A 13,904-nucleotide genomic window follows, 5' to 3' on the forward strand; every position below is an offset into this window, starting at 1 on the left:
TCAAAATTCAATGAAGACAGAACATACTGGTGTAACTGATGCAAGTTAAAGTTGGATCTTGCAGCTTTCTAAGCCCTTGTGCCATTTCTGCAGACAGACAAGAAAATCCTGGTCAAAACCAGCCTATACCCACAAATACGCCAAACTGCAGATTCAAAGAAATATGCCACCATTTTTCAAAAGTGAGGAGAGTATGGTATCAGTACACTGAAACATTTTCTTAGCCTATCTTTCTAAGTACTTATAGCAGTGCTTCTGAAGTCCCCTTCTTCTGTCAAGTGGAAAATTTCTGAGATTCCAGAGGCCCACATGTGACTTGGATAGAAAAATGCAAGGCCCAACCTTTTAGCACACAGGCCACCCACATGAAGAGATCACTCACAGGACCTGGGATAAGAAGTCTGAATTCTCAAATAAATCGAGAGTTTGACCTTGGGTGGGTTTCGCAGAGCTTAGAATCAAATCTAGGGAGTCAAACAGACATGAATACTGTGGCCCTTTGCTGCTACAGCTTCCTGATAGGAGAACAATAATCAATGCTGAAGAATAACTCAGTTGCAGGAATGTAGAGTGTTGACAGAGGTATACTGGAATACTAGATATTTTAAGTTGTAGGGAAGAGGAGATGGGAAAACAGAATTTCTCACCAGAGGAAGGAAAATTAGGACAGAAATTAAAAAGAGTAGTTGACAAACAGCACTCTCAAATACAACCTGCTAATCTGAGGGGATACCTACAACAGAGAATGTATCTAAGGTGTTGTGATAACTTGGTACCACATAATTTTCTGGTTGTCTGTGAGTTTACATAGCTGCAAGGCAATCATTTTCCCCAATAAAATCATTCAGCAAGCATGTTTCTAATGATTCACTCAACTTCTAAAATAAACACTATCACAGCTGATTATAAGCACTTACCCATGCTGTAACTGCTGTCATGTTCAGATACACAGGAGTATAATACTACCTTCAATAACAACACCAGAAAAATGACATTCATTTTCTAAGTCAAGCAAGGTCTTACTTTCAGCTCGAGGGCATTCAGCTGTCTGCCTGTAATATGGGAACTTTTCAATGTCATCTCCAGGCAAGCCCAATGTTCAGGAAAAGTTCTACAAATCAAAGCACAGACCATATGATTTTGATGACAACCCGCTCACCCAAAGAGAAAAGTGCAGGATGCATGCAATCCCTTGCCTCTCCCCAGTAAAACCAATACCTTTATTTCCCCCTGCAATGGTTTATATACTGAAAAGAAAAATAACAATGGCTATTAACCATCTGCTTCTCACCATTACAGCTAAAATGTGGTCAGCTGAATAATTTACTTCTTTTTGCTCTGCCTGGGAGATAAGACTGGTGGGAAGGAAAATTATATTCCCAGCTCCTAGCACAGGAACACATAAGGGACCTTCAGTAAATGAGAGAGAGATGAGAGAGAGATAAAGAGGCTCCTATTTTCTGGTAGAGATGGAAGTGGGGATACGCCAAGCACAAGAAGACAAACCTCCAGCCAGCAGGAATGTTCCAAGTAGCAATAGATGGGAGAGGAGCCGAGAGAGAGCCCACAGGGGAAAAACATGGTGCAGGGAGGTCTCAGTGCATTCAGGGCTGTAGAATACACACCACATGGTGATTTTCAATATTACAGTTTTCTGAAACTAGTTAACAGGGTCCCTCTGACAGCCTGAGAACTTTTTATGAGACTGATTTCGTGAAGTGGATTGAAATTAATTCACAAGAGATGCTGGACGTCCTCTGAGTTGTGAAGAGCACTGGAGAGGTAGAAAGAGATGGGATAGGCAGGTACAGGCTGACTGTCACACCTGGGGACAGCCAAGGAGCACGGTGTTGGCCTGCACGTACGCCAAGGGCTGGTGCTTGCTGATAAAGAGGCAGCATTTTTACCTCAGGGTAGCCAACATGCATGTCAGCTACCTCGAGGTAAAATAAGTGACAATGAGGCACTACAAGTTTTACCATGAGGTGACTTGCCAAGATGAGTGTTGTACCCTGCCTGGGGTTGACCTGAGGGAGTTTACTTCATAGTAAAACTAATGTGTGTTGCCTTTGCTGAGATTTCTAATTCAGACAGTTGACATGTACCTTTGTTACCCTGAGGAAAAACCACTCAGGTTTTCTGACAGTGAAAATATGATGATTCACATCTTGGTGCCCCTGTTCAAGAAACTGAAACCATTTTGCATTTGCTCTGGGTGTCATTAGTAATTTTTCTTCACTTACTTTCACTTAAAAGCATATAATTCAACCAATACACAGATGCATATGCTCACCAGAGAAGCTTCTGCAAACTTTGCAAAGAATTTTTTCATATACTGCAAACATACTTTACTTTTCATTTCTGCACAGAACCATGTTTCACCATGTCAATTTCTTGCAAACAGTTAAGAGGAAATTAACACAAGACAAATTAAATTTTTAACCAAAATCACTCTGGAGGAATAACCCATCTTCTTCTTTTAATTAGAATAAACCTTATTGTTCAGCATTTTAAAAAAGAATTAAAAGTCAACATGCAGGTGAAAACCCTTTCAAGCATACATAACTCCTTATTATTCTGCTCATGTGCCAGTATCACAACACACCAAATAAATACATATTAAACTTTTCACAAGCATCATTTATTGGGAAGAATGCTAAATTCTTGCATGAGTATTATTAAAACATTATCAGAAGCTTCCACACTAAACTCACTGGGCATCAATTTCATACTCCTTGCATCCCTCAATACATATGCTGGGCAATAACTGTAAGAAATTCAGGGTAGGGATGGCCTCTCCTTGTTTAAGAAATTGTCAGTACCATATATAATTTCACTCCTACTTCACTGTAAACGATGATCAGTGACAATTAATAACAATCTTAATGATTTATAAATCCTTTATAAAGGATTTTAGAGAGATGTCTTTTAATTAATCTTGGCCTCTCTGTAGAAATATAGCATAGGAATTGGATTGTTTTTAATGGGCCTCCTTCAATTAGGCAAGATAGAACAGACTGATCAAGTTTTCTCTGACCCTCTTCCACACTCTCCTGCCCCAGTAAATCGACCTTTCCTACTCCATGGTACCATGAGCAGCCAGCAGATGGATACAACTGGTGGATGCTCTCCCATTACAAAACTCTACAAGGTTGTGCATCTGCACACAGCAGTCAGAAACACGTGGCATGCCTGCTATCAGCATTTTGTACTCATTGGTAGATAAGCCCTCAGCTGCTACCCCCGGCACTTCCCACCAGGATAACAGGCACATCCTGGCCGAGGTCCGATGTCTCACATCTGCCCTGCGCCACCACTTCGGGTGCCTCTGCCCTTTGCATGGTCACATCAGGACTTCAAGAGTGTGGGAGACCTGTGCAGCTACTTCAGTCTCCAGGAAGCTAGGTCACATATCAGGCAGGAGTCAGGAGGCACACGTAAACATCTAGCTTTGGGCTTAGATCCTCTCAACCCCTCTCAAAAGACTGAAATTTTCCAGGCTCCCATCTACACAAATATGTCTGTATAGAAATAGTTTTGTAGTCACAACTACTGCAGCGATAACAAACACACAGGCATAAAAAATACCTTCTTATCCATCTCCCAGAGCACTTCAAAGGTCAGAAGCATTTTCCCACCTGATTGTTTTCATTATAGGACAAATTTATGTATTACATAGTTGCTCTGAGTTGGAACATGCAAAGACATTATCAGCAACCAATGCATTATACAATGCAGTAAAAGACGCCCTGGGGTTTCTTCTACTTCAGAGGTTTGGGTCGTGCTTCCAACCTTATTGTACTGATAGGCTAAAAAATTAGTATCATAGTGAAAGCCAAGATTCTCATTGCCATTACCTTCATTCAGGAGCTAGAAAAATGTCAAATATTACAAAAATCAAAATACAAATCACAGGGGAAAACAATGAACAATCTAAAGGAAGACCAAATCTGCCATGCCACACCAGGCCCACTGCTCATGTTCAGCATCCCACTCCTAGCAGAAACATTTAATCACTGCCTCGGATTTAGAGAAAGACAATAACCCCATAATGCACCTGATCAATTACGAAATGCTGTATATGGATAAGGGAAAATCCTTCCTGATCCCTACAGAGACTAGCCAATGTGCTCATATATGAGATTTAATTAAGCCTGTATTATTACTTCAAATGTTACAACTGTTCATAACGTTTTCTAGGCCCTTTTCAATCCAGCATGGCATTCACATTTACAGCCTCCTGTGGCTCAGAAGTCCACCAGCTCAGCCTCATGCTGTGAGGCACCTTCTGTGGATGAATGAAATTTACTGGCCCTTTTGCCTCATTTTCTTAATACAACGCCATGCCAGGCAGAAATCTAGAGCTTTTTTGATGCTGTTGGCCACCTTAGGCAGTCACCTCCAAGTCCACATGGATGTTGGCCAGGTGATAGAGCAGGGAGGTTGAGAGGAGAAAAGGAAGTAATTGAAAAGGTGCACCAGGACTAGGAACACAAGCCCTTCTCAAGCTTATCTAGGACACTCTGAGTTTGCCTGCATATGCAAAATTAGGATTATATCCATAATGGTGCAATTATTAATAAAAAACAATAATTAATTATATTATAGTTACTTCAGTCTCCCTTCTAGAACATCCCCTCTGCTTTCTGCCTCTGCAATCCCACAAAAATTTACTTTTAACATGTTGAAAGCAGCAGATAAGAGAGAAACACAAAACCTCAAGTCCAGCTATAAAGAGAAAAGGAAGGAAGGAAGAGGGAAGGCAACAAGTTAATAATTGTTCAGAATCTGAAGTCTACAGTAAAGAGGGAAATAGTTTTGTTCTGTTAAACAAACACCTTACTAATGACAGGGTCGCCTGCCCATTTCACACAATCCTCTGGATAATTAAAAAACAAAAAACCCATCTGTAGGTTCAGCCTGTGCCTTACATAAAGTCAGTTCTGAAGAAAATTACTTGGAGGGGGAAGGAAAAAGGGGAACTGACAGAGAAGTCAATTCAGAGAAGAAAATGTTGTGTTTTTGGAAATTCTCCTCCCTAAAATTACACAGTACCTCACTTTGGAAACTCCAGAGTAATGTTTCAGCAGTCCTGGAACAGAGTGAGACCCTTGGTAATGCCAGCTGACAATCTGCCCCAAGTGTGGCTGCAGCACTGCAGAGCCGGTGAGGCCAGGAGCTCCGCAGCCCATCGGCTGACTGCTGGGGCCACATCTGAACTGGAAACAGTTTTCTACATGGGAAACAGAAATTTCCAATGGAAGTTTTTGATTTTGAAGGAATTAGGTGTCTTCCTGTAAATCTGTATGACTGCAGCTTATCAATAAACCAGAGCAGAAGTCCACAAGCACTGGAGCACTTGCCCAAAGTGCAGGGGCTCAGGTAGGTGGGCTTGTCCAGCTTGAAGAAGAGATGGCTTTAGAAAAACAGCAGCCCCCAGTGCTTTTGAGGATAACCAACAAGGAGATGGAGGCAGGTTCTTCACCGCAGTACATAGTGGGAGAGCAGCAAGCACAAATTGCAAGTGGGGTTCAGACTGGATCTGAGGAAAATATTTTTTCACAATAAAAGCCTTTGAAATCAAGCAGGGGAACAGGATGTCCAAAGAGGTTATGCAACCTTCATTCCTGGGGGTTTTCAATACCTGACTGGACAAAGCCCGGAGCAACCTGGTCTGATCTTTTAGCTGACCCCATTTTGAGTAAAAGGTTTCACATGAGGCTTTCTAAGGTCCCTTCTAATCAGAATGATTTTATGATCTTAAAACTCCCTGCCTGCTCCACCAAATACAGATTTAAAACTGAACCACTTGGAGCAGATGACCTCATTCAGGTGCAAACCACACCATTCCCTTGCATCTCCTTGAAATTATGTTAGAAATCATTCAGCTTCTCATCATCATCAGTGCCCATCTAACTGCAGTTTGTTTGACTAGAGAGCTCATCAAGTACTTCTGTTATCTGACACTTGTTTATAAACCTTTCTACAGCATTCACAAATGCTATGCAAACAGTGCACTAACAATAATGAATCAAGGCTCCTGGAACATCCAGAGCCCACCCTGCAGCCACCAATTTCCTGCAAGGCTTGGAGAGGCTCTATCCCATCCTTTTATCTGTTTTAGTTGCGTGTCCTTATGAATTATATCACCTGTGATACTGAGGGGCCTGTTTGCCCTCCAGCACGGTATCATTAGGCTTTACTATCATTACCTATCTAAAAGTTTGGAGGAGCAAGCTGAGCAAATGGAGCAATCTGTTTTAGGTACTAATGCTTTTCTTCCTGTTAATGTCACACTTGTGAAATCTGTCAGTATCAAACAAGCATATGGCATCTAATGAAGGACTTTGACAAATTCTCAGCAGTCTTGAGATCAGCCTCTGAAATGTGAGGACGTTCAGCACACAACAATAAATGCAGTGGTCCATATGGGTCCCGAGGTCATGAAAGTCCAACACAAAGTATATGAAGTCACTGCAAAGATTCTAATAAAACTTTACAGGCTTTGGAACAAGCAAATGGAGCAGGAACAGCAGATTGCTATGATTTTGGAAAGCTTTGTGATTTCCCTGTTTGGCAAAGAAAAATGTTAAGAATAGGAATCCAGGGAACAGCAAAAGTATAGGCTTCAAACTTTTCACTGTCCTATAACACAGTAACATCACACTCTTCAAAGTACTGATCTCTGCAACACCTCTGCAAGGTAAATACAGCACCCCTGTTTTACAGATTCGGAAGTGAGGCACTGGAAAACTATGTTGAAAACCATACAATGAAGAAAGAACTGAATCCAGGTCTCCTAAACCCCAGGCCATTACCTAGACCTGGTAGCCATTGTTAACATGTAATTTCTTACAAAATTAAGGTGTTTTCTTCCTCAGAACGGGTCTGCAAAGATTTTCTAAAACACTTAATCTTCTCTCAATTTACCAAGATTTAAATTTTTCAAAATTTAGACAAACATTTGACTGAAATGTAACACAATAAGTGTTCAAATTAGATCACTTTTGAACACTGTGAAATGGGATTACCTTGGAAATTTTTTATTGCATGTGCTTTTCCTACCTTTTTATTTCTACTTTTGTACAAGAATAAACCATTGCTTGTTGAAAAGCTGCAAAGACTGGGGTCGTGGTGTCTAGAAACTACAAGATTAGACAAGTAAAATCTACCACAACACCTGCTGCTCTTCTAGATGCCCTACACACAGCACTTTTAGCAAGAATTACTGAGTCAAGAGATACCTAATTAGCACTTAGTCTGCATCTAACCTTCTGCATCTGACCCAGGTGCAGAAATGAATATGCTGGCTGAAGTTTCAGTTTTCTAGCTTTCTGTTTTTAATGAAAAAACTGCTTTTCTGTCAAGGAAGAGTTTAATTGAAGTTTTTTTGAGCAGTCCCATTGCCAAGTGCTCTCAAGGCCCATTAATTCACCCAGTAAGGGCATTTAGTGTCTCTAAGTTCTCAATACTTTTGTACTTGATCCTCTGGGATCAACATAACATGATACTGAGAGGAAGAAAAGTAGTTCCAAGTAGCACAAAACCTAAAACTGATGATGCACATTCCCTGGCAGATTTAACTGGGATGGATGAAGCATTCACCATTGCCAGCTGTCGCCTCTGTCCCTCTTTTGGAAGTTCCATACCAGGGAGTCTTTAGCAGAACAAGTATCCCCTCTTGAGTCAGCAGGGCTTACAGCCTGAAGTCAGCAGGAACTCACAGGAGGACAGCAGGCTCTCAGCTCCCTGGCCAGGGTGCAGGCACACATCACACGCCGCTGGCCCATGGCAAGACACAGGGTGGGGAGGGAAAGGAGCTGGAGCCGTTTCTACTTCAGCTGCCTCTGACTGAAGTCTCACCAAGCATGAGTCAACACCCAAAGCCGGTTAGCGGGCTGCCAGCATACAGCTCTGCTGGTTTATAAAAAGGAATGGCCCTATAAAAATAGTTAAGGCTCAAACCTTCAGCATGCACATCTGCTCTTTGAGACAGACTCTAAGGTCACTTTGAATCACAGAATTAAATACATGGCTAGTGAAATGCAAGAAAAATGACTGCCTTTCCCCTTGTGTCTCAACTTTTATCTGCTCATCTGAACATTTTGCAAAAAACAACAGAAAACCTATTACAAAGATTGCTGGTGCATGAAATGATTGAGAAATATTTGCAGTTTGAAAGCAGTTTCACTTCCTGCCTGATACCACAATGAAGCTTTTTAATAAAGTTAACATCACTGTTATTTGTTTTACATCTATGTCTTTATTTCTCTGTTTTATGTTTCTTGAATACTTATGTTAAAAAAACAAAAAATTCTCTCCTAAATCCAGAAGTTCCTGAGTTTTCATTGTAAGTCACACTGCTGATAATGTAATAATGTTTCTAATAATAATGCTTTATGCTTACAATGTAAAGCAGCTTTCATCCAAATACTTCAATGCATCCTACCAATTTTAGCCAAGCTACCTAAATATAAGCATACCATTTAACAGCTGGGCAGCCTGAAAGATTTTGTGACCCTCTTTCCACAAGCATGGAAACTGAAAAAGTATGTTATAGAGTCCTGAGTTAAAATGTTCCAGGAGCCATTAAACTATACTGCCTGTGCAACACCTATGCACAGTAGCTAAGCTCCAGAGCTGATAGAATACTAATTAAATTAATTTTACAAGTGCTTGTGTGCTGCTGTTTGTAAGGTTGTGTTCCAATATGCAGACAAGCTGTTAGATAGTCATAAAATGTATTTGTGAGTTGTGAAAGTAATGAATAACTATCTAAAGACTGTCCTACGAAATAGAAAACATAACAAAAAGCTATCATATGTCCCCTACTATTATTTTTGGTTACTTAAAATGTTCCAGCTGCCCACTCAAAATCCACGTGAGCACTATCGTAATCTTGCAGGCTCTGTCTCTTTCTAGAAACTACTTGCACAGTGTCCATAATAAAAAACCTAAATTTGTTCATTACATTTTTAACGAATACAGTGAAACACAAACCCAAATATCATTCTGCCCAACAAAGGAATTGCTACAGGGATGGCTGGCCAATTGTTCTTGCTTTTAGTTCCAAATTAGACTCTCTGGTTTCTTTGACAGCCTCTCCCAAGGTGGTGTAATTGGCAGTGACAGCATGGCCATTACCCCATTAAAACCACACAGCCAAACTTTGGTAACATGGTGATAACCCAGCCTGTGCTCTGCACTACCTCAAAGGTCATGTTTCTTGCATCTTCTTCTGAAGCCATCTGGGGGCACCTGTTGGCTGGACTCTGGGCCAGTTCTTGCAAAATGATGGACATTCTTACAGAGCTAAGTAATGTGACATATACATTAAAAGTCTTTTTGTTAACATTTTCTTCCTATGTGGAAAGTTAGATATGCATATTTAAATTAAAAGCTTTTATTTCTATAGGGCTAAATGAGTTACAAGACCCACACCAAAATATGAACATGGTTAGTGACAAATGTGGGAAATATGCAGTAAGATAGGGTGTGAAAGGCAGGAAGCAAAGATGGTATTTGGGTGATTCATGTGTGCCTGTGTTTTCCAAACAAAAAATTTATTGCCCAGGGACAATCCCAGAGTGAGCTGGTGTGAAACCATCATAATACATATATTCCTTTTGCCTAGGTAGACCTGTGTACTTCAGATCCTTCCAGTGCAGCACACTGGAAGGTTTATGCACCAGGATCTGAAACAACTGGAAATAGCAGAAATCCTGGAGAAAAGCTTTTTCTGGTGTGCAGAGATCCTTCCCCTTCAGGGAGTCCTGACAGCAGTCTGAGGCTTTCACTATTCTCTGTCTCAGCTCGCACATTGCCACTGCCCACGTTGACACAGGGAAGGGCTGAACGGCCAGCGGAATGCAGGACTTGTAGCACGTGTTTCCAGGTGGGCAGTGTCACTATGGGACCTGCAGAATCTCCAGTGCTTTGAAATTCTGCTTTTATCCTTCCTTCTTTCTTCAAGCATAACATTTCTTTTTTGTTTCCTCATCTTGACTATGCACTGAGACACACAGAGATCATCAGGTCACTGGGGCAGGGCTGGGCTGGCAGTGTCCCTCAGTGCATGCAGACTTGTGCACGCACACGCCTGGCAGGATGACCATGTTTCAAGCAAGACACCAACAGTGGATGACAATTCAAGTGGAATATATAAAAGGAAACGTGAAAATTGGAGGAGAACGTTTCCCTGTTTCAGCAGGAAAAACAGTCAATTTATAACAAGGGACAAAGTTTTATAATGATGGAATTATCATGGTATACTTTTTTTCTGGTAATTCCCAGAATTTCCGCTGCCTATGTGAGGATATCTTCTATGCCCATACCCCTCATCCTTGCATTGCAATCCACTAAACTTACTCTTTCCCCAGTACCTTCATATCCACCACTCCAGCTTCTTATGGCTGTAAAGACTCCATACAGTCCTACATACCTGGAACATACAGAACATACATACCTATATTCATTTTCAGGCATATAAAGAGCTTTAGGCAACACTTTCCAATTCCCTGAACCTCCTGTGTTCTTCAAATCCTCTTCTCTGCATTGCCCAAGATTTAGGACAAAACCTTTCAGAAACAGATAAAGGCACAAACTACAATGTTAAGAGTGCTGGGAATTGCATCTCTCCATACCTACTTTCCACTAGACCTGAGCACTTGTCAGTCAGGGTACTAGCTTGGCTTCTCTGTGCTCCAGAGAGGTAAGGCTGTATTTGTTCATCCTTGTTTGACTAACATATAAAATATATATGCATCTATCATATGAAGAATTAATGTTACTGTGTTGATGGGCACTGTAATAAATTACAGGTTACACAATAAAACAAAACAATGACCCATGTCATAGGAATAACAACTGATAAACATGCTGTCTCCCTTTTTATAGAGCATTTCAGATTTTGTCTAGGTTTTACTGCACTGCAAGCAACATTTGCTTTGTGTTAGGTTGCTCTTCTCTTTTATTCTCCTTTAAAAGCAATGGAGATTTTTTCTTCAGTTACCAAATTTTTGTTCTTATCTTATATACCACTCCACTGTCCACATAAATGCAGCAAGATCAACCAGTCAAGTGCACCTAAAGCAAACTTGGAAATAACAGGAATAAAGCGATATATTCCTCAACCCTTCCTTCAGCAAACAGCAACAAACAAAAGTTGCTAAACAGTACAAGCCAGCCAACATGAAAATCTCCAGCATTGTTCTCTTCTCGATCTTGATTAAAAAGGCAAAAAATTGGAAAATGTGGGAGAGGAAAATAAAAAGCATAGACAAGTACAGCTATAAGGACAAAAAGAAATTCTTAGGTAGGGCATTGTATCAAATTTCCAAAGCTTTTTCTGGTGTATACCAAATACCTCCTCATTGATTCAACTAACAGAGGAAATAGCAGTCTATTGATCCAGTGAGCATAGCTGCAAGTCATATGTGAGTACACAGACACATATTAAACACATTTTGGAAACAAAAAGCAGTTTTTAGTACATCACCCCTCTCAACATGGCTGTAGCAATGCTGCCAATTGTGCTGCAGTTTAATATAGATTTCCGATGGAAATTAATTCCACATGCTGAAGGCTTACTGGTTAATGCCTATGAGTCACTCATTTATCTGTTTTGCGTTTATTGACTGTCAATGTCATAGAATAACCCCCACCTTCTCTTGTTATGAGACAGTGAATAGTAGCTCCTCATGTTTCCTCTATTCAACAGTTTCCAATAACTGCCTTATGCTTCTCAAGGAAATTTTACAGTGTATTATATGTCTTTTTATACAGGCCTCCTAACTAGGATCATTACACTCTTATTTAGTCTATTTAGTTTCATACAAAGTTTGTGAGGAGATCAAATACTTACAGTATAATTACTAAGCTCCTAAACTGTATATTGTTAAAAATTATATGTATATAATTGTATAAAGAGTATATTGTTAATATTTTCCTTATCAATCTGTTTCTTTGCAGATAAAAAGCAGTTGTTAGGTGAAGACATGCAAACATCATTGCTAAAATGAGAGTGGATGTTGTGTATTCACTTTCTCCATGTGATCTCATGTAATTCTGTAGGGCTAATTGAGTGTGTTAAGGTTATGGTTTGGTTTGAGATCCAGTTTTGCAAGGAAAGCATTATTAACCAAAGCTGGATCCTCTTACTCTGGTTTTTATTCTATTTTATTCTACTTCAGCAAGGCTCCACCTGGGAGATTTGCAGCTCAGAAACAGCCTGAAGTCATTGTCTCACATTTAAGGCAGCACATCTAGGGAGACCAATTTCCCTTTTGTATTATCAGTGCTCTTCATGTAACTGATAATTATAGGTCAGGGCCTGATTCTCAGCTTACCACAACAATTGTGAAACTATTAATGTCCACTGAGTTTCTCCCAATACAATAGAGATTTCCAAACCCTGCAATCAGCTAAGATAAATATTACAATTTTGTAAATGACCTTCTGTGGATCCTGGTGACCATATGTTTGAATTCTAACATACAAACTGGACATAAATATCAGCACATTATTTTCAAACAAATTGTGAGGATAGTTTTGTTAAAGCAACATTTGGTAAAAAGTCCTTTAGTGAATTAATTTCTGCACTTAACAGAAACCAAGAAAACAATTGTTTCCTGTAATTGGACAGTTTGATTAGAGGCAGTTGGTGCAGAGCTGAGAAAACTGGAGCCATGAAGCCAATTTTAACATGAAGTACATTTCCTTTTCTTTAGGATCCAGAAGCATAACATGCAAATTGCTTCCCAAAAAAAAAAAAAAAATCTGTTTCTATTTATTATCCCTTCTGGTATTCTACCCATAGTAGAAGTTTTCAGCTTGGAAAGAGTTGCATACTTGATGCTCATCATACACAGTGATACAGGTATAAAGAGAACATAGACTTAAGAGAAAGAAAAAAGAAAAATGTCTTTAAGACATCTTTGAAAGAGCAGACAAGAGATGTGGTGTTGTGGTAAGGATCTTTTCTTGTAAACCCCAATTCAAACAACACACCCTCACTAAACTATTACCAACTGTAGCTTTATTACTTTTATTACAAGTACTCTGAGGAGTCCCAGTGATGAACCACTGTTCTGGCCAACATACAAAGAAGCACCTTGGACTGCAATAGAATTAAATTTAATTTGGCTCCAGCTCAAATTTCAGTGTGTATCAATCTCAATTACCACACAAGCAAATACAATAACCAGGTCTACTCACCCAGCCTCAGCCCACATTAAGCCAGACACCATATCTAATCAAGAAAAAACTAAAGTCCTGCCATGGGATGGGAAAGAGGTTGACCATTTTATTAACAGCTGATTTAAAGTATACCAAATACTGAACATTGAACTGAGATAGAATTAATTTTCTTCTTCATGGCTCACTTCACTGATCATTCACAGGAGTATGGTTTAAACAACTGAAGGATAAAAACCCCAGGGACAAATTTGCTGCTGGTATAGACTAGCATATAACTTTGATCAGTATTTGGTGTAAGAAATAAGTCTGAACAATGGGAACTTCCTCCTCAGAGAATGACAGCACACCAGGAACTGCCAGTGCCACCAACCTCTCTGGAAGCTGACTCCTCATGTGCTGAGGTGGGAGATGCTCATCACTCCCATTCTGACATGGTACAGAGGACGTGACCTCATCCCACCCGCTCCGACCGAGAGCCCGCTGCACATCTTGACAGCAGGCGAGAACAGGAAAAAAGCCCTGCGCTGGGCCCGGTGCGTGGGAGGAGGAAGCCGCCTTGGTTAGCTGTCACCCAGCGCGACTGCAAGCAGCTGCACACTCCCACTCCCACCACCTGCATCCTACAAGCAAGCTACACCTCTGATCTGGACTGAGACGCTGTGTGAGCACAAATTTACCACCCCAGTGCTGCTGGGAAGGAGGAGGCC

The 13,904-nt window shown here is 40.5% G+C and overlaps 1 long non-coding RNA gene across 1 annotated transcript in view; it reads right to left on the reverse strand.

Moving 5' to 3' along the window:
* The window catches only part of LOC104685455, a 205,507-nt gene that overhangs the window by 164,103 nt on the left and 27,500 nt on the right, over positions 1-13,904 (reverse strand). The window contains exon 3 of the long non-coding RNA XR_005604191.1: positions 1,024-1,111. This is a non-coding gene — a long non-coding RNA (uncharacterized LOC104685455). The remainder of the gene's footprint in view (positions 1-1,023; positions 1,112-13,904) is intronic.

Source organism: Corvus cornix, chromosome 3 (assembly GCF_000738735.6).
Source record: "Corvus cornix cornix isolate S_Up_H32 chromosome 3, ASM73873v5, whole genome shotgun sequence".
Taxonomy (NCBI): Eukaryota; Metazoa; Chordata; class Aves; order Passeriformes; family Corvidae; genus Corvus; species Corvus cornix.